Raw genomic sequence first — 13,416 nt, 5'->3', positions numbered from 1 at the left:
ATGACTTAAGAGATTTCATTACTTATAAATGAGCCTTCATGATCCTGGTCAATGCTTTGCAGAAAACATGTTGAATTTGCTCTTTGAAATAAATTAGGCAGTCAGCTGTCAGCTAGTCAACCAGCAGCTCTGATAGCAGCTACTTTCCTGAATGCACAGAGCCTTATCCACCACTGGTGGATGATTTTCTGAATGGAGAATCAATGGCATTGCCCCTGCAATTTCCAGAGATGGGCTGTTCTGTCCAGCTATGGTAAACTTTCCCTTCAGAATATCTGCCAGTCAGTGCTGTGCTTTACATGGAATACACTTTTTTTGTGAAGATCTCAAACAACCAAAATGTCAGGGTGTCATGTCTTGCAGTCTTTATAAAACACTTGTGTGTAATACACTGGTCCTCACACTTTAGGGAGCTTCAAGGATTGTGTGAAAGAAGCGTACACCAAAACATACAATCCCACATATACAACAGTATTTGTCTGATTATATCACCCGATATTACTTCTGCATCGATATCAGGTAAAAATGTAATGACTCCTTGATTTTGATCTATTCAGTGAAAGAAATGTACCTATGTAAAAATTCATGCCAGTTACTCACTGCACTAACAGTACCTTACTGAGACAAGGGTGCCAAATTTTGGTGGCTGAATATTTTATACCTTGAAGGAAATATTTTTGAACTTGTACCATTCGGGATGAGCACTGCAATTCAAAAGCATGAGGAAAATGTTTCCTTAGGGAAAATGCATATTTTAACTTTGGAGATAATAGGCAAAATTTTCCCAGCCAGGCAGAGGCAGGATAATCAATGCAGGGAGGGAGAAGTCCCAGAAATTGAAGTCAGGTCAAAACCCCAAAGTGATCTTGCCTGCGCCACTATCACCGTGCCCCCCTTCCCCGCACCCACCTTTCCCCAGATGGTATTGAAGGCGAGTGGTCCCTTGGATCTATCGGGTGAGTAATTGAGAATCCTGAATTTTCCAGCTAGGGGACCTGTTTCCTGACCTGTCAGCAATTTGCCAGGGTGACTGAAGCGAGTACACAACAGGAAGAGCTTCTCCAGTGAAACTGACAAGCTGGGAAGGCTTTGATCAGTTAGACCAGCCGTGGCCATTGAGAGACTATGTTCAAAGCACTTCTTTTCTCAGAGTGCTATCATTGCTTCACAAGTGATTGCCAACTTCTTGGAAGGCGCTTCTTCTGTCTAGCAGTTAACTCACCTGCAGCTGTACTTGCCAGCCTTCACTACAACATGGGAATAGTTTATGGAACCCCACTTTGCAACTCTGCTGAGGGGAAATAGCAGAGGCCATACGACCACCAACTGCCCCAGCAGGAGCATCATCAGCAGCAGCACCAGTTGCCTTCTCCTTAGCTGCATGCCCTTCCACAGGGCAAGAAGGATGGACACTGAGATTCAGCTCCAAGCAGGCAAAACCCCGAACCCAGGGTCTACAGGCAAGAGCTTTCTCAACATGCCTGAGCACCAGTGCCTCAAGAGGCTTGGACTCTAACCGCATGTCGCTGCTGACATTGCAACCTCATGAAACAAGATCCCCTTCCCAGTGGAGCCAGGTAAGCATGAATTACCAGTGGCAAATAAGGTGCCTGTCACAGGAGGACCACCCACTCCAGCACCTCCCCCCACCCCCAGGTCCAGGTCTCTGCTTCTTTCCAGGTTGTGTGCTCTCTTCTCCTGTGAGGAGAGAAAGCAGAGAGGTGTGAGTGGTCATAATGGCTTGTGCAGAGAGGATGGAAGGACATCGTTTGTGGAGAATGACTGTGAGAGGACAAGTGAAAGGACAAGTTGAAAGTGAGTGTGAACGTTAACTGTTCAGATAGTAGTGAGATGTCAGCAGACCAAGAAATAAGTGGAGCTGCAGGGTTTGTTGTTCTGGACAGTGCTTTTTTAAAAATTCATTCATGGGATGCGAACGTCGCTGTGGGGACCAGCATTTATTGCCCATCCCTAACTGCCCTCGGGAAGGTGGTGGTGAGCTGCCTTCTTGAACCGTTGTAGTCCATGTGGTGTAGGTACATCCACAGTGCTGTTAGGAAGGGAGTTCCAGGATTTTGACCCAGCGACAGTGAAAGAACGGCAATATTTCCAAGTCAAAATGGTGAGTAACCTGGAGTGGAACTTCGGTGGTGGTGTTCCCATCTATCTGCTGCCCTTGCCCTTCTAGATGGTAGTGGTCATGGATTTGGAAGGCGCCGTTGAAGGAGTCTTGGTGAATTCCTGCAGTGCGTCTTGCACACTGCGGCCACTGTGCATTGGTGGTGGAGGGAGTGAATATTTGTGAATGTTGTGCCAATCAAGCGGGCTGCTTTGTCCTGGACGGTGTCAAGCCTCTTGAGTGTTGTGGAAGCTGCACTCATCCAGGCTGTGCAGGAGAATGCTGGGAAAGTCTGAATGTGGGACTTGGCACCTGAGCATTTTTTGCCAGTCACCTATCATGTCCCCCTGAGGTCCTAAGTCTTGGTGCACTGTCTTTAGGTTGGAGGGCCACTCCCTTGCTTCTGACTTCCTCGGTCACTTCTGTTGGGAAGGTGTTGTTTATAGAACGGTGCCTCCTAAAGAAGTCCTCGAAGTCTTCAGTAGGTTGACAGCAGGTCTTTATTAACTACTTGTAACTATACACAGGTGACTATATGTATATAAAACTATAGGTAACTATATACCTATATACAGTAAAGGCTACAGGCAAGGAGCTATCTTCAAGCCTAGGTCTTCACATGCCTCTGCTCAACACCACACTGACCCTAGGTCTGGGTCATGTGCCTCCTTACATCCCACTGTGTGGGTGGTACTGTACTCCATCCCACATTAACCCTGTATGTGCCACACCCTAATATTGCAACTTCCATCCCTGACCGCTTGGTTGGAGAGGTTGTCGCCTTCTATCTATCCTTGGGAAAGCTCACCTCACTGTAGCCCCTCAAGTCTGCAGCAGGCCCTCCAGCTAAGAGTGAGAGACCTGGCGTGCAGCCTTCCCAGCTCTTCGCTCCATTCCAGTGGTTGCTGCAGCCTCAAAAGCCCAAGTAACAGTGAACCCTAGTAACTCAAGTTATTGTCCTTTTAATTAAAAATCCTTCCTTTGACAGAATGGATCCATCAACCTGCCCACCCGCCCTAATTGGCTGAGGAGCTCTGAGGCAAGATGATAGCTATTTGCTCTGGGGAAAGCGCATTGGCGGGCATACAAATTAGTGAGTCAGCTTGCAGATCTGAAAATGGTTCCATTGTTTTGGCAGCAACTAAGGCGAAAAGATTCCACCTAATAACTCTACTAATGTCAAATGTGGAGATAATTGAGATTTAATATCTTAAATCAATTGCTTCTCAAATTCAGTGGAGTCAGTGTGTACATGATAATGCGAGTTTTGGTCCAACATTCCTTTCAACAATGTGGTCTTGGTTACCTTCCCACCCCTGGGGACGAATACTTTTCCTGGCATATCTACATCAGCCTTAAACATTTGGGCAGACATGCTTGAAAAATATCTTTATGAACACAATTTGAGAAAAGACACCTCTAGCTGGAGACACTGGTGGATGTTCCTCCTTAGCATCCAGATGTAAAACCTCAGCAGAACATAAGCACTTATCATAAACTTGGGCACAGACAACATTACATAAATTATATTGAATATACAATGCAGAAACAGGCCATTTGATGCAACTGCACTGGTGTTTACTCTCCACATGATGTCTCCTCCCATTCCAGTAATCTCACCTCAGTCTTTCAGCATATCTGTTATCGTTTTCTTATGTATTTATCTAATCTCCTTTTGAAAAGATGTAAGACATTCACCTCACCCACTTCCTGTGGTAGTGAGTTCCACGTTCTAGCCACTCTCTGTGCAAAGAAATTTCACTCTATTTCCCTATTGGATTTGTTAGTAACTATTTTACATTTAAGGCCCATGGTTTTGGATTCTCCCACATTTACCTTAGTCAACCCATTCATTTTTGTAATGACCTCAATCAGATCACTTCTAAGCAGCTGGAATGCGGAACTTGAAACATAAAGAGGTCAGTCATGATCTTATTGAATGATGGAGCAGGCTCAAGGGGCCGAAAGGCCTACTTCTGCTCCTATTTTGTATGTTCCTTTCGAAAGTAAAAACCCCTAATCTGTTCACGGTTTCCTTGTAAGTCTTTTTTTTACACGTTCTCCTGTGCTTCTATGTCCTTTCATTTCTTTCATGTTCATTCTTCGAGCTGAAGATGACCATGTTCATCATCTGCAGTGTTCAGTAATTTCTAGGTGGATACATAAGTGACTGCTCAGACCAATGTGCGCCTGGAAGGTTCTGCTGCAAATAGGACAGGCTACTGCAGATGATTGAGTTTTTGATGAGTTCTGGCTTGGGATTTTCTCTCCTTGCATTTTCTCTGTGCCTCTGATGTGCACTTGCTTCTGTAGGAGGCTGCGCTGTTTTTATTGGTTATGCCATGTGCAGCGATCCTGAGTGAGCTTCTCCCAGGACATGAAGTTGATATTAAAGTTCCAAAGTGAAGCCTTCAGAGTGTCCTTGTAAAGCTTCCTTTCACTGCCATGAGAGCACATCCTAGACTCAAGCTGTCCATAGAAGATTTACTTTGCTAATCCAGTATCAGGCATTCTGACTACATGGCTAGTTCAACTCAGTTGTAACTGTCTCAGTATGGTGGGAATGTTTGGTATGCCAGCCTGGGTGAGCACCTCACTGTTTGGTATTTTGTCCTTCCACCTGATCTTCAGAAGCTTCTGAAGGCAGCTCAGGTGAAAGTGACTGTGCTTCTGGAATGATGCTGGTACACAGTCCAAGTCTCACATGCACAGAGGAGAGTGGGCAGGACTATTACTCTGTAGATTTCAGTTTGGTAGGTAGATGTATTCCTGTTTGTTCCCAAACTGATGTTTGAAGTCTGCCAAAGGCTGCACTTGTTTAGGCAATTCTTGTATATGTTTTGTTGTAATATTGACAGCTTGAGAGAGAGTGTGCTGCTGAGATAAGAGAACTTATCCACTGTTGGCATATCCTGGTCAAGAACTGAAACCTTGGATTTGAGGTAGGGCATTTCTGGGACAGACTTGGAGAACAAGTCCATATTGTCTAGCTCTGAACTGATAGCTAGTGCACTGTCATGTCCTTTCATTAGTTTAGAAGCTGGAACTGTGCACAGTACTCTGAGTGACCTGACCAAGGTCCTGTTCAAGTTTAACATTTCTTTATTACTTTTATATTGTATATCCCTGGAAACAAATCCCAGTGCTTTGTTAGCATTTGTAATAGCTTTGCTAACCTCTTGCTGCTTTTAATAATTTGTTCAGCTGTGGCCCTAGATTTCTTTGTTCTTCCATCTTATTTTCTAAGTTGTTGATGAGGTTTCTGCTTTCCTTAGAAAGTGCATCATCTCAGATTTATTTATGTTAAAATTCATTTGTCACTTAACTGCCCAGTCTGCAAGTGTTTAATTTCATCTTGTATTATATTGCATTCTTCCACAGTGTCAGCTATGCCTTCCAGTTTTATATCAACCACAAACTTCATATAAATTATGAATAAAAGTGGTCCCAGCACTGATCCTTGTGTAACACCATTTTCTATTTTCTACCAATCTGAATCATGGGCATTTTGTGCCTAAATTTTGAAGGATGTGCTAACAGCCCATCAAATTAAAGAGGAATATCTACCTCATTATCTACATCTTGTTTGGAACTATGTTTTTTGATGAGGTAACAGAGAGGACTGATGACAGTAATGCAGCTGGTGGTGGCGTACATGGATTTGATAAAGTGCCACATAATAGACTTGTAGGCAGAGTCAAAGCCCATGGAATAAAAGGGAGAGTGGCTAAACAGATACAAAGTTGCTGAGTGACAGGAAGCAAAGAGTAATGGTGAACAGTTGTTTATCCTACTGGAGCTTGTACTTGGACATCTACTTTCCTTGATCTATATCAAGGTTGTGCTGGGCAAAATTTCAATTTTTGCAGTTGACACAAAACTTGGAAGTATTGTGAACTGTGTGGAGGATAATGATAGACTTCAAGTGGATGTAGACATATCCAGTGGAATGAACAGACACTTGGCAGATGAAATTTAATGCAGGAAGATGTGAAGTGATGCATTTTGGTTGAAGAGGCAATACAAAATAAAGGATACAATTTTAAAAGAGTTGCAGGAGCAGAGGGACATGGTGGTGGATGTGCCAAAACTGTTGAAGGTACCAGGGCAGGTTGGAAAAGGGGTTAATAAGGAATCCTGAGCTTTATAAATAGAGGTATAGATTAAAAAAGCAGGAAAGTTATGGTGAACCTTTATAAAACATAGGTTTGCCCTCAGTTGGAGGATTGTGTTCAATTCTAGGCAACACACTTTAAGGAGGATATGAAGGCATTGTAGAGGTTGCAGAAAAGATTTACGAGAATGGATTCGGGGGTGAAGGGCTTCAATTACATGAATAGGTTGGAGAAGTTTGGGCTGTACTTCTTGGAGAAAAGAAGTTTGAGAAGAGATTTGATAGAGATATTCAAAATCATGAGGAGTCTTGACAGATTAGATAGGGACAGACTGTTCCCATTGGCAAAAGGGTCAGGAACCAGATGACACCAATTTAAGGTGATTGGGAAAAGAACCAATGGTGACATGAGGGAAAAGTTTTTAAAGCAGCAAGTGATTTGGATGTGGAATGCACTGCCTGTGAATGTGGTGGAGGCAGATTCAATTGTGGCTTTCAAAGGGACTTGGATAATTATCTGAGTTGAAAAGGTTTGCCAGGCTACAGGGGAAAGTCTGGAGAGTGGGACTAGCTCGGTTGTTCTTGCAGAGAGTCAGCATGGATGCAAAGGGCAGAATGGCTCCTCTTGTGCTGTCACCATTATATTTTTCTATGTATATATCAATGAATTTTTTATAACACAGAAAGAGGCCATTCGGCCCCTCATGTCTGCACTGTCTCTCCAAATGAGCATTTCACCTAGTGCCATTTTCCCACCTTCTCCCCCTAACTCTGCACATTGTTTCTTTTCAGATAGTCATCTAATTCCCCTTTTTAATACTTTGATTGAATCTGCCTCCATAACATTCTCAGGCAGTGCATTCCAAACCATAACTACTTGTTGCATGAAAAAGTTTCCTCTCATATCACTTTTGCTTCTTTTACGAATTATTTTAAATCTGTGCCCTCTCATTCTCAATCCTTTCACAGGTGGGAACAGTTTCTTCCTATCTACTCTGTCCAGGCTCCTCATGATTTTAAATACATTTATCAAATCTCCTCTCAGACTTCCTTTCTCCCAATTTCTCCAATCTATCTTCAGAATTGAAGTTTCTCATCCCTGGAACCATTCTTGTAAACCTCTTCTGCACTCTCTCCAATGTCTTCACATCCTTCCTAAAATATGGTGCCCAGTACGCAGTACTCCAGCTGAGGTCGAACTAGTGTCTTATGCAAGCTCAACATAACCTCCTTGCTCCTGTACTCTATGCTCCTGTTAATAAAGCCTTGGCTACCATATACTTTATTAACTGCTCTCAACCTGTCCTGACACCTTTAATGACTTATACATTCAGGTCCCTCTGCTCCTGTACTCCCTTTAGAATAGCACCCTTTATTTTATACTGCCTCTCCATGTTCTTCATACCAGAATGTGTCACCTCACGTTTCTTCACATTGAACTTCATCGGCCATCTATCCGCCCATTCCACCGACTTGTCAATACCCTTTTGAAGTTCTACAATTCCTCCTCACAGTTTACAATGCTTCCGCGTTTTGCATCGTCTGCAAATTTTGAAATTGTTCCTTATACACCAAGGCCTAGGTCATAAATATACATCAGGAAAAGCAAAGGTCCCAATACCGACCCCTGGAGAACTCTACTACAAAAGTTCCTCAGCCCGAAAAACATCCAAGAACCATTACTCTGTTTCCTGTCACAGTCAATTTTGTATCCATGTTACTGCTGTACCTTTTATTCCATGAGCTATAACTTTTAGTTGTTTGGTAGGACAGAACTTGAGTATTGCTGAAAAAAGAGACATGTCTAAGCTTTTCATCTTGCACTCATCAGGACATTCGCAAGAATACCAATATAAGAGGAAGACAACAATTTATACTGTATGTGAAGAGAGTGCTGATTGGCTGGCAAGTGGCATTGCCATGGAGAATGCACCACTGATGGTAACTGATGGTTAACTGCCAAGCATTGTTTGAAATTTAAACTAGGCAACTTGACCCTGATTAGTCAAGGCATTACCCTGAGGAATGAGTCAGCGAATGGCTGTCAATTATTTGTTTAGCTAAAACAGGTGCAATGTATGTACATGTTCTTTCTGTCTGCAAAGAACAAGATCCTGTATATTAATATGTGAAGCTTCCAGTACATGCATATGCGCCACATTGTGAGCCCAACTGACAACCTTAAATTGGTTGTCAGTGTAATTCTTAGCACACTGAGGATTATTCAGCAAATGTTGTCCAATCACAGGTTTATATCGAATGTTGGACATTGTGTTTTGAGTTTTGCAAGCACAGGCTGGTTGGGTACAGTCTGTACCAGACCCGTTGTGAACAGCGGCTGGGACCTGCTGTTTGATACAATCTGCCCCAGTCTTACGACCTACATATCTAGTATCTCACCCACACTAAAATTCATATAACACATTACTCATTTGTGTGATAGGCAGAATGTCTTTTTGGCTTAACGACAGCATCCTGTTAGTGGGGAATACCACTTGCGTTGCTACTGCACAGTAGCAGCGTGAAACAGCTAGTTTCACCTGTTGCTCAAATTTTTGAGATACCTTACCCTTCCAGGGTAATCTGAGGTAGAATGGGCACTTTTCAGAGCTGAAAGTGAAGGTCTTAGGCCTGTTCATGAGTTTGTGTGATATACAGCATGAAATGATCTGATCAGGGTGGCCATTATCGTGTAGAGTGCCTTTAATGTGTCTTATTTCAGCATCAAGTTTGCATGGTGAGCAAATGGTTCAGGCCTATTTACAAGGTTGCCGATAAGCCACATTTTTCATGGAACCCAACAAAGATGTTTCTGACAGCTGGGCCTAGAGGGGATCCATGAGAAACTTGCCTTCGGTGGAATGACACCTAAACTCCTACCTCTCACATATTTCCAATATGTGGCTGATACATTTGCCATATTTAAGTCCACAGCTGCATGTAACAATTTCCTTGCCTGTCTTAATGGGCTCCACCCTGAATTCACCTTTGAAATGGAGTAGTCAAATGAACTCCCCTTCCTTGATGTTCTAGTTGAAAATCTGCAAAGGGATTCTCTACCATGGGTTACCACAAGCCTACCTTCATTGATCAATATACGTATTAGGATTCTTATAGTTCCAAATGCTATAAGATTGATTTTAATGGCAACCTTGTAAATAGGACCCAAGCCATTTGCTCACCATGCAATCTTGATGCTGAAATAGGGCGCATCAAGGGCATCCTGCAGGATAATGGCTCCCCTGATCAGATCATTTTGCGCTGTATATCACGCAAGCTCATGAACAGTTGTGGTGGGAGACCTGTCTACTGGCTGGAAAATCAGTGGTAACTCTGCTACAGCCATTTTTGGGAGGTCCAATGGGATTAATTCCAACCGGGCATTTACTTTCCCACTGTCCGGCTTCTGGGCTCCTCTGAGGGGCAGTTCACTAGACAAATCCGAGTGTCGTGTGGATGTCCTGCCTCTGACAGCTGCCAGCCAATTAAAGTTTGGCAGCTCTCCAGGACCAGGAGTACCAGCGGGAGCGGTGGCCACTGCCAGTACTGCAGTTTGACTTAGGCAGAGGATTATTGATGGAGCCCCAGGAATAAAGTTAATGGGGTGGCTTACTGAGGTCAGACATGGAGGCCCCAGTGAGTGGGAGAAAGAGAGGTGAGTATTTAGTGCAGGCAGGGTTCTTTACTCATGGGAAACCCTTACCTCCAGTGGGTCTCTCCATTGGTCAAGGGCTGCCCAAGTAGGAGGGACATCATCCCCCACCACCAAACCCCCCCCCCCCACCTCCCCAAATGGCAATTAAAGGCCACTTAAGGATCTCACTTGGCCTTCAGGTGGAAAGACTGTTCTCAGGCATTTCCAAGGACTAAATCAGAGGGACGTGACAAGGCAGTGGGATCTCCACCCAGCACCTTCCTGCCCAATCACATGGCCCTCTCCATCTCCGAACCTACTTCTGCAAGAGGCTTTAAATTCTGTCCTAGGTATCTATTTTTATAACATCTATATCCAGTTCGGTAATACGTATATCTAGTTTGGCACACTCTGGGCAGAATCTTCCCAGTCCTGCCGATGTGGTTTTGAAGGTTCTGAAGGCGGGGCCACAAGCAAACTTGAAGAACAGGGAGTTGGATCGGTTATCTGATATGAACCTACCTCCAAGGGATCTGAGGCCAGCGGCAGGGTCATACCAGCACTGGCTACTCAGTTGGCAGTGGCAGGTACCCAATTTAGGACAATTAAAGTGGTTACTTGTGGGCAGATTTGGGACGTCGTTAGGAATCTTACCAATGACGGATGGGGCCCCCACTGAGGCCAAATCTAGACAGTTGGCTGGAGGTGGCCACATTGTAGTAAACCAGGACATCATTGAAGTCACATTTATCAAAGCTCCTCCCTATGTCTGCCAGAAAGCCACTGCTGTGACTCTAGGCCATCATATGGAGGGGTTTGTTGCCTGTTAGCTCTGCCCATGCATGTCGTCAGAGGATGTCTCCATTTTAAGGTGCCCTCACCGTCTCTCCTATATCGGCAGCACCCACCTCTCCCAGTGGGACTGTGGGCTAACAAGATCATATGAACGTACAAGAGGCTCAGGCACTCCCATTGTCACTCCCCCTGTGGAGCGCCCATTTTCCCTAATTAGACAGAGCTCCTGGAGGCAGCCTCTTAATTGACTGTCTCTGGGAGCATTGCACAGGCGGGCAGTACTCACAGACCATCAGGATAGGGACCGCATATAGTCCCGGCTGTAAGATCATACCTTCTATATCTGGCTTGGTATTATCCACATTTGTTTTATACTATCTATATTAAGTTTTGCCCAATCAATCCCTGGTTCGGCATGATCTGCATATGTCCTGGTAATGTCTTTATCTGGCAATGTTTTATAATTGGTTTGGTACTATCTTTATCTACTTAGTTAATATTTATTTCTGGTTTGCTGCTATCTGTATCTCATTTGCTAAGATCTAGACCAGGTTTGGCACAATCTACATCTGGCTTGGTAAAATTTCTGCTTTTCCGACATTCTTTCAAGCGGCATGTTCTAGTAACCGAAATTGCTGTTGGATCTGTTTTTGACTGGAGGTGTCTCTCATCCCTCAGAAGCTGGTGTTCACATTTCTTCCCCATCAGCCTAACTCTCAAATAATCACTAAGAATTGCCAAACTCACAGGTAGTTGTTATCCATTGTCGGCCTTTGCTCCGGCCTCAGCCTCCCACTATTCCGCAGCACCACATTCTATCAGTGCCACTCACTAGATTTACATGCTCCCTCATTTCTCACGAGACTTCAACACCCCCATCACTGCGAGATCACCTTGGAACTTCCTGATGGGTTGAAAACACGGAACTGTTAGATAACTGGAATTTAGAATAACCAGCACCACCTATTCATGGGATGTGGGCATCGCTGACTAGGCCAGCATTTATTGCCGATCCCTGATTATTATTGAGAAGGTGGTGGTGAGCCACTTTCTTAAACTGCTGCAGTCCATCTAGGGTAGGGACATCCACAGTACTATTAGGGAGGGAACTACAGAATTTTGACATAATTTGGAGGAGAATTTACAGGTGATGGTGTTCCCATGTGCCGGTTGAACTTTTTCTTTTAGGTGGTAGAGGTCACAGGTTTGGAAGGTGTTGAGCATTTTGAGTGCTGATGGAGCTCTACTCATCCAAGCAAGTGGGTGGGGGGAGGGAGGGGAATGGTGGTTGGGGGTATTTCATCAAGGGCCTGACTTGAGCCTTGTAGATAGTAAACCAACTTTGGGGAATCAGGAAGTGAGATACCTGCCACAGAATTCCAAATCTGTGACCCTCTCTTATTTAGTGGCTAGTTCAACAAGAACAACAACAACATCTTAAATTTATATAGTGCCTTTAGCATAATAAAACATCGAGGTGCTTCACAGGAGCATTATAAAACAATACATGACACCGAACCATAAAAGGAGATATTAGGTCAGATAACCAAAAGTTTGGGCAAAGAGACAAGTTTTAAGGACTGTCTTAAAGGAGGAAAGCGAGGTAGTGACAGAGAAGTGAAGAAGTGTAGGAAGGGAATTCCAGAGCTTAGGTCGTAGACAAATGAAGGTGCAAACACCAATGGTGGAGCAATTAAAATCAGGGATGCTCATGAAGCCAAAATTAGATGAGCGCAGATATCTTGGAGGGTAGTGGGGCTGAAGGAGATTCCAGAGATGGGGAGAGGCAAGGGCATGGAGGGATTTGAGAACAAGGATGCATGTGTCATTATGATTCTGTTCTTTGACTCTATAACTCTAAGTTTAAAATCAAGACATTTCTTTATTGGGAGCCAATGTCATCAGTGAGCACAGGACTGATAGGTGAAAGGGACTTTGTACAAGTTAAGACACGGGAAAGCTTACACAGTGTAGAATGTGGGAGATCAGCTGGGAGTGCGTTGGAATTGTCATGTATAAAGTTAACAAAGACAGGAATGAGAATTTCAGCAGCAGGAGAGTTGAGATGGAGCGAAGTTGAGCGATGTTACAGAAGTGGAAATAGATAGTCTTTGTGATGGAGAGAATTTGTAATCGGAAACTAATCTCAGTGTCAAATATGACATCAAGCATGCAAACAGTCTGGTTTAGCCTCAGACTGTTGCCAGGGAGAGAAATGGAGTCAGTAGCTAGGGAACACAGTTTGGAGTGGGAACAAAAACCGTGGCTTCAGTCTTTCCAATATTTAATTAGAGGAAATTTCTGTTTCAATATTGGATGTCAGATGAGCTGTCTGACAATTTAGGGACAGTGCAGGAGTCGACAGAAGTGGTGGTGAGGTGGAGTTGAGTAGCTGGGAGTCATCAACATACTTGGATGAAATTAATGCTGTGCTTTTGGATGGATGCTGCTGACAGGCAGAATGTAAATAAGAAATAGAAGGGAGCCAAGAATAGATTCTTGGGGAACACCAGAGGTAACTGTGCAGGAGCAGCAAGATAAGCCAGTATAAGTGATTTCCTGGCTATGATTAAATAGATAAGAATGGAACCAGGTGGGAGAAATCTCACCCAGCTGGATGACAGTGGAGAGGTGTTAGAGGAGGTTGATGTGGTTAACCATGTCAAAGGCTGCAGTCAAGTCCAGAAGGATGAGGTGGAGTTAAGTTCCTGGTCAATCGTGACACCCCCCGATGTTGATCATGGAGGATTCAGT

General features: G+C 44.0%; 1 protein-coding gene across 5 annotated transcripts in view; it reads left to right on the top strand.

Moving 5' to 3' along the window:
- Window positions 1-13,416, top strand: part of LOC121290309 (galactosylgalactosylxylosylprotein 3-beta-glucuronosyltransferase 1-like) — a 166,080-nt gene that overhangs the window by 110,460 nt on the left and 42,204 nt on the right. The window lies entirely within an intron of this gene.

The sequence above is a fragment of the Carcharodon carcharias genome, chromosome 18 (genome assembly GCF_017639515.1).
Source record: "Carcharodon carcharias isolate sCarCar2 chromosome 18, sCarCar2.pri, whole genome shotgun sequence".
NCBI classification, from domain to species: Eukaryota; Metazoa; Chordata; class Chondrichthyes; order Lamniformes; family Lamnidae; genus Carcharodon; species Carcharodon carcharias.
The sequence above is the reverse complement of the archived record's forward strand: the minus strand, read 5'-3'. Positions and strand labels throughout refer to the sequence as shown.